Raw genomic sequence first — 17474 nt, 5'->3', positions numbered from 1 at the left:
GACGGGAGCAAGACTGAGCAGGTTCTTCGGAATGGAGGACAAGTGCGGGAGGTGCTTGGGAAGCCCGGCGAACCACACACACATGTTCTGGTCGTGTCCGGCACTGGATGAGTACTGGAGGGGAGTGGCAAAGGTGATCTCAAAGGTGGTGAAGGTCCGGGTCAAGCCAGGCTGGGGGTTAGCGATATTTGGGGTAGCGGAAGAGCCGGGAGTGCAGGAGGCGAAAGAGGCCGATATTTTGGCCTTTGCGTCCCTGATAGCCCGGCGAAGGATCTTACTCATGTGGAAGGAAGCGAAACCCCCCGGCGTGGAGGCCTGCATAAACGATATAATAAGGTTTATAAAACTAGAACGAATAAAATTTGCGCTGAGAGGATCGGCTCAGGGGTTCTCCAGGCGGTGGCACCCGTTCCTTGACTATCTCGCGGAACGTTAAGGGAAAATAGATCGGCAGCAGCAGCCCGGGGGGGCCGGGGGGGGGGGGGGGGGGGAAGGGGGGGGAGCACTATTTTTTGTTACTTTGTTAGTTCACTATATTATTTAAATAATGTTATCTATCAGTTACTGTGCTATTTTTAGGTTGATTTGTAAAATGGAAAAATTCTGTTTGAAAACTTTAATAAAATATATTTTTTAAAAAAAAGAAGATTATTGTATCCCAGGAGTGTGAAATCTGAAGTGTGAAGAGTAGACCTGGTAAGAGCAGATCTCAGCTTTGTGAATTTCGTTGGCTGGGCTGGGTACCCTTTTGAAGAGGTAAGTGTCAAGTGAACCTGCCAAGAGGATCCATCAAGAAGACCAGCCAAAAGTGTCAAGAGGAATTGTGAAAAGCACCTGTCAAAGGGTGCTTTCAAGTCGGCAAAGGCTTTAAAGCTCCTGCCCTTTAAATCTTTGGTAAATGTCTGCAGTGTTAAAAAGAAAATGCTTGTTATTTTACTCTGTCTGTTGACATAAGCCTGAGTGCTTTCCCTACTGGGTTACTGCTGCATGACCGATTTCATAATGACCCATTTTCACAGTAGGATGTCTGTCATTGATTGACAGTTTGATTGACAGCTACAAGTGGTCTGACGTGGGACCATGTTGTTATATGTTGTTGTGCACTTGAATGAAATGTTTGTTTTTATAAGGCAGTTGAGGAATATAAATGTAGTTACTGGGTTTTTATGACTGGGAGTGATTTTTCTATGCAGTGAAGTCTGCAGTAGATGCTTTGGGCTTTATTTTATAGAACTTTATATTATCTAATCTCTGCATGAGCCTTGATATCTGTCCATACTGGATACTAGGTGGGTTGGCATGGTAAGTGTAGGCAATGGTGGTGTGTGGGTGCTAAGGGTTGGCATGAGTTTGCACTGAGATGGCATGAAAGGGGCTGGTTTAGCACACTGGGCTAAATCGCTGGCTTTTAAAGCAGACCAAGGCAGGCCAGCAGCACGGTTCAAGTCCCGTACCAGCCTCCCCGAACAGGCGCCGGAATGTGGCAACTAGGGGCTTTTCACAGTAACTTCATTTGAAGCCTACTTGTGACAATAAGCGATTTTCATTTCATTTGAAAGGTATGAGGAGTCATGGGCGTGTGCATGGGCATATATTGACATGGAAGGTATGGTGGTTGTGGAGTGTGAGTACAGGGTATAAAGTGGCATTGGTTGGCATGGATGGGGAATGGGGACTGTGTGGGGAGTGATGGGGCAAGAGCTGGAGGATGTTTTATGCTTTATTCTTTTTCAAAGTAATTTTGGACACTGTGTTGGAGCCCCAAGGCCAGCCCTCTGCCCAACCCGCCTCCGAACCCAGCTTTGTCGTCTCTACCTTCGGGGTCATCCGCCCCAACTTCTAATATAGCCTGCCTTTCCCCAGCTGGGTTGAAAATCTGTCACACAGGCAGCCAATTTTAAAGGCAGGTTCACGGAGCTGGGCATTTTCCCAACTCTGCACTCCTGACTTGTTAATGTTTCTGGTTGATCATCTTTCATGAGAACTGAAGAATGTTATAAATTGAGTTTTAAGCGAGTGCAGAGCCAGAGAAACACAGGAAAGAACAGTGAGGAAGGGCTGTGCTGGATGCAGGACAGGACTGATTAAATCACAAAGAGGGGGAGAGTGTAGGGCAACAGTGGGTGGTAATGGGATATGTTGGGGGGTTGGCCAGTACGTTTGTGGATGATACGAAGATTGGCGGGATGGCAAATAGTAAGGAGGATAGTCTTAGATTACAGGAGGATATAGACGGGCTGGTCAGATGGGCTAATGAGTGGTAAATGGAATTTAACCTGGATAAGTATGAGGTGATGCCCTTGAGCAGGAAAAACAAAGCAACAATACATGATAAACGGCAGGATCCTGGGAAGCACCGAGGATCAGATGGAACCTTGATGTGCACATATAGTGGTCCCTTAAAGTAGCAGGGGAGGTAGATACAGTGGTTAAGAAGGCATATGGTATGCTTGCCTTTATTAGCTGAGGCAGAGAGTTTAATATCAGGGAGGTTATGCTGAAACTGTATAAAACTTTGGTTAGGTCACAGCTGGAGTATTGTGTGCAGTTCTGGAATCGACATTATAGGAGGGATGTGATAGCACTGGAAAGGGTGCAGAGGAGATTTACCAGGATGTTGCCTGGGCTGGAGAGTTTTAGCTATGAAGAGAGACTGGGGTTGTATTCCTTGGAGCAGAGGTGACTGAGAGGAGACGTGATTGAGATGTATAAAATTATGAGGGGCGTAGATAGAGTAGACAGGAAGAAATGTTACCCCCTTGGTGGAGGAATCAATGACCAGGGGGCATAGATTTAAGGTAAAGGGCAGGAGGTTTAGAGGGAAGTTTAGGGAAAGCTTTTTCACCCAGAGGGTGGTGAGTGTCTGGAACTCGCTGCCTGAAAGGATATTGGAGTCAGAGACCCTCATAACATTTAAGAAGTATTTAGATGTGCACTTGCAATGCCAAGGCTCTCAGCAGATACATAGCTTTGTATATTATAGCTCCAAACTTCTGAATTTTCAACAGGTTGCATTCTCCCTGCCACAGTAGAGTGAGTCTTAAAGTAGCCTTTGAAAGTCCCTTCTTTCAGTCTTCTGTGTATTCTCAAACTGATTTCTAGCAGCCACGCAACCTTAGTCCTTCAATCTCTACAAGTTCCACCTCTTCAAACAGGGAATTCATTCTCACCAGCATTCTGCTTGGTGGCCAACACAAAACAGTTTTCCCTCTGTCTATACAGAAATAGCAGTTTTCAGATCTCCCTCTCCAGGTCTCTCTGAATCTGAAGTTCATGTCCAGAAAAACCCAATGCCCCTCTTTTGTGTCAAGATTTTGGCTTAAGTCTTGTTATGGCCAGGCGAGAGAGGCAAAACCAAACTATTTCATTCTCCCACCATCTGTCCACAAGTATAGGCTGTGGAACTTGTTCCAAAAATAGTTTGTGCAGTTAATTTTGCAAAGTGATTTGCAATAACTCTCAGGATTAAATGAGAGGTTTAGTTTATTCACACATTCAAACCTGGGGGTGATCACAACTTTGCACACATTGACACACATGCACACACACACAGCCACAGAAATAGATATCCATTCATGTAATTTGCAGAGACCAGAAAGTGCATATCCAGAGGGGGTTTTCTCAGGGAGAAGTTCCAGTTCAGGTGGGTTTCAGCATGAAGGCAGAAGTCTAGAATTCCTTTAAGATGATGGGTCGCAGTAAGATAAGTAAGATGGCAGGAAGGGTTTGTTACATGTTACTTGGTCAGCCTGGAGTCCAGCTGTTGGATATTAGCAGGTTGGAGATAAATCGACAGACTGATGTGCTTCTGAGTTCTCAACTGTATACAGAGATTTCAAAATAGTTAGTCGAGTTATGTGACCTCCTTCCTCTATTGGGTTCATAAAGGAAAGTTTACCTGATATTTAGAGCTGGCTTTTGTTTAGTTTCTTATGCCCCAGCCATTAGCCTCTTTAACCTCTGAAAGAGTTATTATCCATATTGATGACCTATTGTTTTGGTCGACCCTCAGACTCCACTATTGATGTAAATAATGTTAATTTTCTTTCATTAGTTCCTTTTTGAAATGGACGTTTGACAGTCCCAGTTGTGAAATTCCATGAGCAATATATCAGGGCATGTCTCCAGTGCAATCCATATAATGCCTTATTGGTCACCTTACGATTACATACATCAGGTGACTTGTTGCAGCCATCATTTGGTTCACCAAAGTTCATTGTTCAATGAGCAAAAAAAAAGAATAATGTCTAACTTACATAGTTCATGATTGTTCACGTCTTGGCATGTCAGCCTCTTTCCTTATGGTGTTACAATCCTCAAGAGGGAACCGTAAACCAAAATAACCAGAATTACAAAGGACTCCCAAATGACGGCCAGCAAGCACCTAACTATTCTAATCTCATTTTCCAGCGCTTGATCTATAACCTTGTCTGCTATGGTATTTCAACTGTTCATCTAAATGTTTCTTAGCTCTTCAGAGTTCCTTTTCAATTGACTCACCAACAACACCCCAGTTTACAGTTACCCACTCCTGGGGAAAACACCTAGCTCATAGTAGCTCTGAGTTATTAACGGTGCTTTCCAGGTTTTAAACCTTTCTAACCAGTTTACACATTGCCCCCAGGAGCTCCTCTCTCATTTTCTTCCAGTAGAAAACTGACCGCTCTGCAGTGAGCTTTGCTAGCTTCACTTCTGTGTTCCCTTTCTGTCGCTGCTTTCTATTTGTGTCTGTGTCTGTGTGCTGATTGCATTGACCTTCCTTGACAAAACTGATAAGCGGGCTTACGCCGTTTTAAGTGCCAAATTCTCCAATCAGTGATTCTGGATCTATGGCAGCCTAACTGGCAGTTATGAATGGATTCTGGCAACTTCCGGTTGCGGCTATGCCTAGGTAGGTCGCACGTTCGGCATCTCCCGCCGGGAGCGGACTTTTGGGCTCTTCAGAGGGGCCCCAACGGCAATTGTTCGACGGCTTCCAGTGTGGGAAGGTGACAGCAAGGTCCCCCCGACATTATATGGATTGGACCAGGAGTGGAGTGGCTAAAAAGGTGATCCTGGTGCAGCGAATATTGCGAGGGAGGAAAAGCAAGATGGCGGCGGGTGGAGACCAAGCAGCGTGGGCGCAGTGGTCGCAGGAGCAGCAGGAGTTTCTTAAACGCTGCTTTGAGGAGCTGTGGACAGAAATGCTGGCGCCAATGAAGGCAGCGATTGAGAAGCTTGTGGAGACCCAGAAGGCCCAAGGGGCGGCGATCCAGGAGGTGCGGCATAAAGCCTCGGAGAACGAGGACAAGATCTTGGGCCTGGCGGTGAAGGTGGAGGCGCACGAGGCGCTGCACAAGAGGTGGGCGGAACAATTCGAGGACCTGGAGAATAGGTCGAGGAGGAAGAATCTTCGGATTCTGGGTCTCCCTGAAGGAGTGGAGGGGCCCGATGCCAGGGCATATATGAGCACGATGCTCAATTCGCTGATGGGAGCGGGAGCTTTCCCGAGGCCCCTGGAGCTGGATGGAGCTCATCGGATCCTGGCAAGGAGACCCAAAGCCAACGAGCCACCAAGGGCTGTAGTGGTGAGGTTTCACCGCTTTATGGACAGAGAGTGCGTCCTGAGATGGGCCAAAAAAGAGCAGAGCAGCAGGTGGGAGAACACGGAGATCCGAATCTACCAGGACTGGAATGCGGAGGTGGCTAAGAAGAGGGCTGGTTTCAACCGGGCTATGGCGGTGCTCCATCAGAAGGGGGTGAAGTTCGGGATGCTGCAGCCAGCGTGATTGTGGGTCACGTTCCAAGATCGGCACCACTATCTTGAAATGCCTGATGAGGCATGGAACTTTATACAGACTGAAAAGTTGGACTCAAATTGAGGGTTTGTCGTGGGGGGGATGTTTACTGTGTTTACTGCGTTTGGGGAATGTTCTTTTTGTTTGAGTGCTGGGTGGGGCTGGGTGAATGGATTTGATGTGGGGGCTGTGGGAGAGTGTGGGTGTCGATGTTGGAGGGGCAGGGCCCCACGGAGGAAGAGGTGGGTGGAGGCCCAGGGATGGGGAGTTGGGGGAAGGCCGCAAAAAGGAGCTGTGCCAGAGGGGGCGGGGCCGGCTCAGGAAAGCGCAGGCTTTTTCCCGTGTTAGGGAAGGATGGGGGCAGGGCCGGGGGGGGAAGGGCGGTGCTGGAGAGGAGCGCACACTGACTGCCAAGGGGTGGGGGGATTCTCACACTGGGGGGGTCGATGGAATGCCGGGAGAGGCCGGGATCAGCAGGAGTCAGCTGACTTACGGGAGTGTCATGGGGGGAGCAAAATGGCTAGATGAGGATCTAGCGGGGGGGGAGGGGGGGAACTGGATTGCTGCTGCATTGGCCAAAGGGGAGCTGGAAGTAGGAGAGGTAGTCGGGGCGGGGGTCTGCCGCCAGAGGGACTGGAGGGTGCGGGAGGCGCGGGCACGTGGCTGGCCTAGAAAAGGAGATGGCTAGTCGGCAGGAGGGGGGGGGGGGGCGGCGGGGGGTGTAGACCCCCAATCTGGCTGATAACTTGGAATGTGAGGGGCCTGAACGGGCCGGTCAAGAGGGCCCTGGTGTTCGCGCACTTAAAGGGACTGAAGGCAGACGTGGTTATGCTCCAGGAGACACATCTGAAGGTGGCAGATCAGGTTAGGCTGAGAAAGGGATGGGTAGGGCAGGTCTTTCATTCATGGCTGGATGCGAAGAACAGAGGGGTTGCAATACTGGTGGGGAAGCGGGTGTCGTTCAAGGCACTGAAAATTGTAGTAGATAATGGAGGTCGATATGTGATGGTGAGCGGTAGGTTGCAGGAGGTGCGGGTGGTACTGGTGAACGTATATGCCCCGAATTGCAATGATGCCAGATTTATGAAACGCATGCTGGGTCGGATTCTGGATCTGGAGGTAGGAAGCTTGAATTTTTTCATTTTGAGTAGGGCGCTAATCCCGAAAGTGGAAAGAATGGAATATTCGGCCATAGCCATCTCAGACCACGCCCCGCATTGGGTGGAGCTGGAGTTGGGGGAGGAGAGGGACCAGCACCCGCTGTGGCGCCTCGATGTGGGACTGTTGGCGGATGAGGGGGTGTGCGGGCGGGTGCGAGGGTGTATTGAAAGATATTTGGAGGCCAACGACAACGGGGAGGTGCAGGTGGGGGTAGTCTGGGAGGCGTTGATCAGGGGAGAGCTAATCTCCATTGGGGCCCACAGGGAGAAGAGAGAGGGGAGGGAGAGGGAGAGGTTGGTGGGGGAGATTTTAAGGGTGGACAGGAGGTATGCAGAGGCCCCCGAGGAGGGGCTACTTAGGGAGCGACGGCGACGGAACCTCCAGACGGAATTTGACCTGTTGACCACGGGGAAAGCAGAGGCACAGTGGAGGAAAGCGCAGGGGGCGACATATGAGTATGGGGAGAAGGCGAGTCGGATGCTGACACATCAGCTTCGTAAGAGGGAGGCAGCGAGGGAGGTTGGTGGAGTTAAGGATAGAGGGGGGAATACGGTGCGGAGTGCGGTGAGAATAAACTAGGTATTTAGGGACTTCTATGGGGATCTGTACAGGAGTGAGTCCCCAGCGGGGGAGGAGGGGATGTGACGATTCCTAGATCAGCTGAGGTTCCCGAGGGTGGAGGAGGAGGAGGTGGCTGGTTTGGGAGCGCCGATTGGGCTGGAGGAGCTGGTTAAAGGATTGGGGAGCATGCAGGTGGGGAAGGCCCCGGGGCCGGATGGGTTCCCGGTCGGATTCTACAGGAAATACGTGGACCTGCTGGGCCTGTTGCTAGTGAGGACTTTTAATAAGGCGAGGGAGGGGGGTACCTTGCCCCCGACAATGTCCAGGGCGCTGATTTCTTTGATCTTGAAGCGGGACAAGGATCCATTGCAATGTGGGTCATACAGACCGATCTCGCTCCTCAATGTTGATACTAAGTTGCTGGCGAAGGTGCTGGCTACGAGAATTGAGGACAGTGTCCCGGGGGTGATTCATGAGGACCAGACGGGATTTGTGAAGGGTAGGCAGCTAAATACAAATGTGCGGAGGCTCCTCAATGTGATTATGATGCCCTCGGTGGAGGGGGAAGCGGAGGTAGTGGCAGCTATGGACGCGGAGAAGGCCTTTGATCGGGTGGAGTGGGAGTATCTTTGGGAAGTGTTGCGGAGGTTTGGGTTCGGGGAGGGATTCATCAGTTGGGTCAGGCTGCTATATAGAGCCCCAGTGGCGATTGTGGCTACGAACCGACGGAGGTCGGAGTACTTTCGGCTGTACTGGGCAACGAGGCAGGGGTGCCCCTTATCCTCCTTGTAGTTTGCACAGGCAATTGGGCCGCTGACCATGGCACTGAGGGAGTACAGGAAATGGAGGGGACTGGTCCGGGGGGGGACGACACCGGGTGTCGTTGTATGCCGACGACCTGTTGTTGTATGTGGTGGATCCAGTGGAGGGGATGGTGGAGGTCATGCGGATCCTGGGGGAGTTTGGGGACTTTTCAGGGTATAAACTCAACGTAGGAAAGAGTGAGCTCTTTGTGATGCATTCAGGAGACCAGGGAAGGGGGATAGACGAGCTACCGCTGAAGAGGGCGGAAAGGAGTTTTCGGTACCTAGGGATCCAAGTAGCTAGGATTGGGGGGCCCTGCACAAGCTCAATTTGACACGGTTGGTGGAGCAGATGGAGGAGGATTTTAAAAGATGGGATGTGCTGCCACTCTCACAAGCGGGTAGGGTGCAGTCGGTCAAAATTACAGTCCTCCCGAGGTTTCTCTTTGTGTTCCAGTGCCTTCCCATTATGATCCCCAAGGCCTTTTCCAAACGGGTAAGCAGGAGCATCATGTGATTTGTGTGGGCGAATAAGACCCCGAGGGTGAAGAGAGTGTTTCTGGAGCGTAGCAGGGACAGGGGGGTGCTGGCGCTGCTGAATTTGTGTGGCTATTATTGGGCAGCCAATGTGGCGATGATCCGCAAGTGGGTAATGGAGGGAGAGGGGGCGGCGTCGAAGAGGCTAGAGATGGCGTCCTGTGTGGGCACGAAGCCTGAGGGCGCTAGTGACGGCATCGCTGCCGCTCTCGCCGACAAGGTACACCACGAATCCGGTGGTGGCAACAAAATTGAAGATCTGGGGGCAGTGGAGACGACACAGAGGTGAGGTTGGAGCCTCGGTTTGGTCCCCGATTCGGGAGAATCATCAGTTCATCCCAGGAAGGATGGATGGGGGGTTTCGGAGCTGGCATTGGGCAGGGATTAGAAGAATGGGGGACCTGTTCATTGATGGGACGTTTGCGAGCCTAGAAGTGCTGGAGGAGAAGTTTGGGCTATCCCTGGGAAATGCTTTCAGGTACATGCAAGTGAGGGCGGAGGTAGTGGCAGCTATGGACGCGGAGAAGGTTTGTGAGGCGGCAGGTGAGGGAATTCCTGCTGCTTCCGGTACGTGGGATTCAGGATAGTGTGATTTCGGGTGTATGGGTTGGAGAAGGGCAAGGTTTCGGCGATTTACCAGGAGCTGAAGGAAGAGGAGGAGACCTCGGTGGAGGAGTTGAAGGGCAAGTGGGAGGAGGAGCTTGGGGAGGAGATAGATGAGGGTCTGTGGGCTGATGCCCTGAGTAGGGTTAATTCTTCCTCCTCTTGCGCCAGGCTCAGCCTAATACAGTTCAAAGTTACTCACAGAGCACATATGACAGGGGCGAGATTGAGTAGGTTCTTTGGGGTGGAGGGCAGATGTGGGAGGTGCTCGGGGAGCCCGGCAAATCACGTCCATATGTTCTAGTCGTGCCCGGCGCTGGATGGGTTTTGGAGGGTGGGGATTGGCATTATTTGGGGTATCGGACGAGCCGGGAGTGCAGGAGGCGAAAGAGGCTGACATTCTGGCCTTTGCGTCCCTGGTAGCCCGGCGGAGGATTTTGCTATTATGGAAAGATGCGAAGCCCCCTCGTGTGGAAGCCTGGATCAATGACATGGCAGGGTTCATCAAGCTGGAGAGGATAAAGTTTGCCTTGCGAGGGTCTGTGCAGGGGTTCCTCAGGCGGTGGCAACCGTTCTTAGACTATTTCGCGGAGCGTTAGGAGGAGGTCAGCAGCAGCGGCCCAAGGGCGGGGGGGGGGGTGTTTCTTTTGGGGTGGCGTTTCGGTGAAGGTGTTTTTTTTCTCCCTATTTGTGTTTTTAAATGTTATATGGGGGGGTTATTGTATCTGGGGGAAATCCAATGTATAATTTCTGATTGTTGTGTTCTTGTTTCTTTCTTTTTGTTGGGGGGGGTTGTTTGTTGAAAATTTGTTGAAAAATTTGAATAAATATATATATTTTTTTAAATGAAAGGATTCTGGTGGTCACCAAAGATTGGGTTCTGTCTGTCCAACTCCATCAGGAATGCCTAAATTGACATCTGTAGCCAAAAATCAGACACAATTTGGAGTAAGTCTCAAGCACCCAACTTCAGGTGAACAATCCAAATCCGTCACCTGCTGTGTGCTGGTTCCTGGCACTTAACCAATGTCTCTCCCCTATATGTTCAAATCTTACAGTGGAGCATTGAACACACGAGATTCTGAAATCAGAAGAAACTGGGCCAAGATTTTAATTCAGACGAAATGACAGTTAATGCAGTGGGAGCAGGCTGAGAAAATGCATTAAAACAGTAGCAGTGGAAAGAATGGTATTATTCATTCCAACTGGAGTGGGAGAGGTGATAATGAAAGTACAAGAGCAAAGGAGGAATTTTCTTTATTGAGTTGTAATGTTCAGAAATAGCTCTTAAAGCTTATGAGCAATAGTTTCTTTTTCATTGCCCAGAATCAGTAGGAAAACTATTTTGTACAGGATTGCATTAAGAAATCAAAGCAGACCATATACTGCACTTTTTTGATTGCGGCAGACCTCTTGACATTGGGCAGGCACGGTAAAAGCACAGGAAAATACTGGCATCATTCAAAGTTCCTGAATACAATAAAATTGGGAAAACAGAGTCTCTGAATTGTATTAGTCAAACTGCAACACTATTGTTCCGTCACATTCCTGTTAACCTTCTGAATCAGATTTATTTTAATAGATGGTGGCACAGTGGCGCAGTGGTTAGCACTACTGCCTTACAGCACCAGGGACCCGGGTTTGATTCTGACTTTGGGTAACTCTATGTAGAGTTTGCAAGTTCTCCTGTATCTGCATGGGTTTCCTCCGGGTGCTCCGGTTTCGGCCCACAGTCCGAAGATGTGCAGGTTGGATGGATTGGCCATGCTAAATTACCCCTTAGTGTCCAAAGGTTAAGTGGGGTTACAGGGTTACGGGGATAGGATGGAGGCTTAAGTTGGGTGCTCTTTCCAAGGGCCGGCGCAGACCCGATGGGCCGAATGGCCTCCTTCTGCACTGTAGATTCTATGATTAATGCATTCCCATCTGTGCTGTTGTAAGAATAACTAATTTGAGGATGCAGCTGAGGTTAAGATACTCTATTTCCAGTAACAATACCTGTTAGTCTTTTCCTCTCTCTCTCAAAGAAGGGTGGAGGTGGATGATAGAAGGATGGGAACTCAAGAACAGACATTGGTGGGAGAGTGGAATTTGAGCAGACTATTCAATGATGAAAGTAAAATTGTATTTTCTGTAACAATCAAATAATTCTGTCAAATCAAGCACATAGCTTGTGGTGTCACTCAAAACATAAATCATTAGCCAATGTTGTTCCTCTGTTTAAGAAGGGTGGCAGGGATAATCCCGGGAACTACAGGCCGGTGAGCCTTACTTCAGTGGTAGGGAAATTACTGGAGAGAATTCTTCGAGACAGGATCTACTCCCATTTGGAAGCAAATGGACGTATTAGTGAGAGGCAGCACGGTTTTGTGAAGGGGAGGTCGTGTCTCACTAACTTGATAGAGTTTTTCGAGGAGGTCACTAAGATGATTGATGCAGGTAGGGCAGTAGATGTTGTCTATATGGACTTCAGTAAGGCCTTTGACAAGGTCCCTCATGGTAGACTAGTACAAAAGGTGAAGTCACACGGGATCAGGGGTGAACTGGCAAGGTGGATACAGAACTGGCTAGGCCATAGAAGGCAGAGGGTAGCAATGGAGGGATGCTTTTCTAATTGGAGGGCTGTGACCAGTGGTGTTCCACAGGGATCAGTGCTGGGACCTTTGCTCTTTGTAGTATATATAAATGATTTGGAGGAAAATGTAACTGGTCTGATTAGTAAGTTTGCAGACGACACAAAGGTTGGTGGAATTGCGGATAGCGATGAGGACTGTCTGAGGATACAGCAGGATTTAGATTGTCTGGAGACTTGGGCGGAGAGATGGCAGATGGAGTTTAACCTGGACAAATGTGAGGTAATGCATTTTGGAAGGGCTAATGCAGGTAGGGAATATACAGTGAATGGTAGAACCCTCAAGAGTATTGAAAGTCAAAGAGATCTAGGAGTACAGGTCCACAGATCACTGAAAGGGGCTACACAGGTGGAGAAGGTAGTCAAGAAGGCATACGGCATGCTTGCCTTCATTGGCCGGGGCATTGAGTATAAGAATTGGCAAGTCATGTTGCAGCTGTATAGAACCTTAGTTAGGCCACACTTGGAGTATAGTGTTCAATTCTGGTCGCCACACTACCAGAAGGATGTGGAGGCTTTAGAGAGGGTGCAGAAGAGATTTACCAGAATGTTGCCTGGTATGGAGGGCATAAGCTATGAGGAGCGATTGAATAAACTCGGTTTGTTCTCACTGGAACGAAGGAGGTTGAGGGGCGACCTGATAGAGGTATACAAAATTATGAGGGGCATAGACAGAGTGGATAGTCAGAGGCTTTTCCCCAGGGTAGAGGGGTCAATTACTAGGGGGCATAGGTTTAAGGTGAGAGGGGCAAAGTTTAGAGTAGATGTACGAGGCAAGTTTTTTACGCAGAGGGTAGTGGGTGCCTGGAACTCACTACCGGAGGAGGTAGTGGAGGCAGGGACGATAGGGACATTTAAGGGGCATCTTGACAAATATATGAATAGGATGGGAATAGAAGGATACGGACCCAGGAAGTGTAGAAGATTGTAGTTTAGTCGGGCAGTATGGTCGGCACGGGCTTGGAGGGCCGAAGGGCCTGTTCCTGTGCTGTACATTTCTTTGTTCTTTGTTCTTTTGTAGATCAAAAGCTGAAGTAGCAATAGGAATGCACAAAGTTCACAGATTAATATGTGTATATTGAATTGTTTTCGATTCAGTAATTTGCTTTGAAACAGAGTTTTGTTCCCTAAACATCATTTCCTCTATTCTGCAGTTAGCATATCACCACACCCGTGTACAAGCAACCCTTGAGTATGTTTCCAAGAGGTAGTTTTTCAGGTGTCAATCTAAACATTATCATAGAATTTACAGTGCAGAAGGAGGCCATTCAGCCCAATGAGTGTGCACTGGCCCTTGAAAAGAGCATTCTACTTTAGCCCATACCTCCACTCTATCCCTGTAACCCAGAAACCCCACATAACCTTTTTGGACACTAATTTGTCATGGCCAATCCACCTAACCTGCACATCTTTGGACTGTGGGAGGAAACCGGAGCACCCTGAGGAAACCCACGCACACACGGGGAGAACATGCAGACTCCGCACAGTCAGTGACCCAAGCTGGGAATCAAACCTGGGACCCTGGAGCTGTGAGGCAATTGTGCTAACCACTGTGCCGCCCTGGTTAAGAGTCAACCACATCGCTGTGTGGGTCCAGAGTCACATGTAGGCCAGACCGGGTAAGGACATCCGATTTCCTTTCCTGAAAGACGTTACTGAACCAGATGGGTTCTTAATGACAATCGGCAATGGTCATCATTAGACTTTTTAATTCCAAATTTTTATTGAACTCAAATTTCACCATCTGCAGTAGTGGGATTCGAACCCAGAACCCCAGAGCATTACACTGGGTCTCTGGATTACTAGTCGAGTGACAACGCCACTGCCTCCCTTGTTATGAGGGATATTCATTTGTCGAGAAACAGCAGGTCAGGAATGACCACCCCTGCTGACTCCACCTCCCCCTCCCCAGGTCATCAAAAATTGAGACATTTCTGTAACCCTGAGATCATCTTAATCACTGCAGACAAGAGATCTAAACTAGAATGTACCTGGTTCTACCACTGCAATACTACAGTGACACATCAGGTGGTTCCTCGTTGTAGGATTATTGGAAAAGAATGTTGGGGTTGATAATTAGCATTCGATTAGCACCCACTACTGCCGGTATCAACAGCTGTCCCAGGATAAAGGATAAATGATTAGATTATGTTATGGTGGAACCTGTAACCATGGGGAATGTTGAAAACGGTCTGGGACTTGTGGTGATATGCATCACTGTAAATACACAAGTGGTTAATGTAGATACACTAGGACTGTGAACACTGGAGGGAGCACCAGAGACATCATGACATGCAGACATACAGCTAATGAACACATAGAATAGGACACGACCAATGGGCAGTCAAGACACCCAGAGGTGACACGACCACAAGGGGGCAACCCATATAAAACAACAGGGCACAACATGCTCTTGCTCTTTTCCACAGGCGACACTCAGAGACACGGGCAGATCAGAAGCATCACACCCACCGCATGGCGTAGAGCAGACTGGTTAGTTAGACTGAGTTACTATAGCAAGATTAGCAGGAGAGTCGAACTCAAGTAGGAGAATTGTTAACTGTTCAATAAATGTGTTAAACCTATCTCCTAGTCTGAACCTTCCTTTGTCAGAGAAAACATCATGGAAGCTGCATATGCTACAATGAAGAAGCAGAACACAACAGGGCTGAAATTAGGACCTCAGTGTAAACCTGTTTGACTTTCTAAATGCACTTCGAGCAGAACTAGCATCTCAAAATGACAAGTTTACAAAATGTAAACACGGAATATGAATGCCTCCTGAAGTTCTAAACTCAAAGTTACATTGAAAGCTACGTTTGTTATGCTGAAAAGGTCGCTGGATATTTTGAAGGCCTCCAAAATAAGAAAACTGCAACAAAAGTCCGAAACTGACAACTCAAACTTTCTTTGTCGTTCTTTCAGTTTTAAATTATTGTGCTAATTAAAATTACAGATAAGAAACAAGCTAACGGCTTCCCTGGGACAAGAGTAGCGAAAAGTTCAGGAGGTTCCCTTTGCAGTTAACTTATTTTATTCCTGGACCCACCTTGTTGCCTTGTGTGTTTCTGTCAGATGACCAAAGTTCACAGCCTGGATTCGCTCTTCCATGAGATTGGGTGCAAGCCGACTGCAGCCGGGATTTTGTTTGAACTCAAGGCAGTGCCACCAATGAGATTGTCCCGCTGCCGTTCGAGGCTCCGGAGGAGTCCTCTCCTGATTTCATTGTAAATCAACCTCGGATAGGCCAGAATTCTGTGGGCACCTCTGACTTGGTGATACCTGTTAGCTTGCAATGGTGGCTGGTTGGTTTCCTTGACTGGCGAGGCATATCCCACCCGCCTGCAGCTGGGTGCATAGCACAGCCCTGCAATTTCTCGTTGACAGCAATCCTTCATTCTAAGATGAATGCAAGGAATGGAAGTGTAAGACAGGGCTAATAAACAAGATGGGAGGAGAGGAAGACAAGGATTACCTTGGCAACGCGGACACCTTTTCTCCAACTCATATTTGCTCCAAACCTCAAGAAAACACAATGCCCAGAGTTCAGACTCAAACCCAGCAATATAAACCCCCTTCAACAGAACAGCTTATCAAGAAAGTAACTCAACCCTGGATAATAATAATAACAACAATCTTTATCAGTGTCACAAGTAGGCTCATATTAACATTGCAGTGAAGTTATTGTGAAAATCCTCTAGTTGTCACGTTCCAGCGACTGTTCAGATACACAGAGGGAGAATTCAGAATGTCCAATTCACCCAACAAGCAGGTCTTTCGGGACTTGTGGGAGGAAACCGGAGCACCTGGAGGAAACCCACGCAGACAATGGGAGAACATGCAAACTCCGCACAGGCAGTGACCCAAGCCGGGAATTGAACCCGTGTCGCTGGCACTGTGTAGCAACAGCGCTAACCACTGAGCTACCATGCCCAAGGGCAGCACGGTAGCATTGTGGATAGCACAATTGCTTCACAGCTCCAGGGTCCCAGGTTCGAGTCCGGCTTGGGTCACTGTCTGTGCGGAGTCTACACATCCTCCCCGTGTGTGCCTGGGTTTCCTCCGGGTGCTCCGGTTTCCTCCCACAGTACAAAGATGTGCAGGTTAGGTGGATTGGCCATGATAAATTGCCCTCAGTGTCCAAAATTGCCGTTAGTGTTGGGTGGGATTGCTGGGTTATGAGGATAGGGTGGAGGTATTGACCTTGGGTGGGGTGCTCTTTCCAAGAGCCGGTGCAGACTCGATGGGCCGAATGACCTCCTTCTGCCCTGTAAATTCCATGCCAGCCAATGTATATTGGAATTCACCAGGTAACGGGAAAAATAATTATTCCAGCAAGCACACCTTGGTCAAATCAATAGGAAACCTGAACAAAATCTCAACACATTATTCTAAAGTTAAGCACTCATCTCACTTAGTACCTTATCCATAGGCAGCGGGGTCATGGGCACGTAGCGGAGAACTGATTGATCATCCCACATACCCATTCACACACAAAAAGGAGAAGTTAATATGGAGTGGTCAGCAATCAATCCCACATTAATCTGCTTCTCCTCACTGATTCGCAAAGTTCACTGAGACCATATTGCAGTGATTCTGACTGCAGCCTTGTCTGAGATGTTGCTCTTTTTAACTGGATACTGATATGACAGTTATTAATGATGATATTGCTTTTCAGAGTCGCCAGGTATCAAATGATACCACCACAAGTTTTTCCGGATATCGATCAAAGACCAAACAACCAGTTAGTTAGTTCAAGTTCAATGACAGTTTATTTACACACAAGAATTACTTCGATATGCAACATAAAACACTACAAGCTAAATTACACCTAACACTACAACAACCTGTACTTAACTTCAGGCACCCGGCTTTATGCAGAGGAACAAGGCCTTTGTTCGGATCTTGCATGGCTGGGTCTGGAGAAGTGACTTAGTTTCTGCTGGGCTCAACCGTCTGGTAGCGATCGTTGGTCTTGAACTTGTCTTCTGGTCGTGATGCTACACTTGGTTTTCGGCATAGGTCGAGGCCAAGAGAGACCGAGCGCCGGGGCCAAGAGAGACCAAACACATGGCAGTGTCTCTCTTTATCCTTCTGGGGTTTCGCGCTCCTTTGGACGGTCCTTAGCTTTGGACCCAATAATTCGGCAGGCTTCAATTACTGCCTTCGATTTTGGCCAATAAAGGGGCGAGTGCCTTGATGGCGGGGCGTGTCCTGAGTGGTCATTAACCTTGGCTTTTTGGGCTCCCTGAGCAAAGGGAGTGGCGCCGATGAGTCTGTTTCTGTATCTGTTGCCCGAGTACAGTTCTTTTGTTCTGGGGAAATGGGCCATTAGAATGCAAAGTAGCTGGGGGTTTCGATAGCGTCTAGTTATCTGAGTTGCCAATATACATAAGCTCT

Source organism: Scyliorhinus torazame, chromosome 16, assembly GCF_047496885.1.
Source record: "Scyliorhinus torazame isolate Kashiwa2021f chromosome 16, sScyTor2.1, whole genome shotgun sequence".
NCBI classification, from domain to species: Eukaryota; Metazoa; Chordata; class Chondrichthyes; order Carcharhiniformes; family Scyliorhinidae; genus Scyliorhinus; species Scyliorhinus torazame.
The sequence above is the reverse complement of the archived record's forward strand: the minus strand, read 5'-3'. Positions refer to the sequence as shown.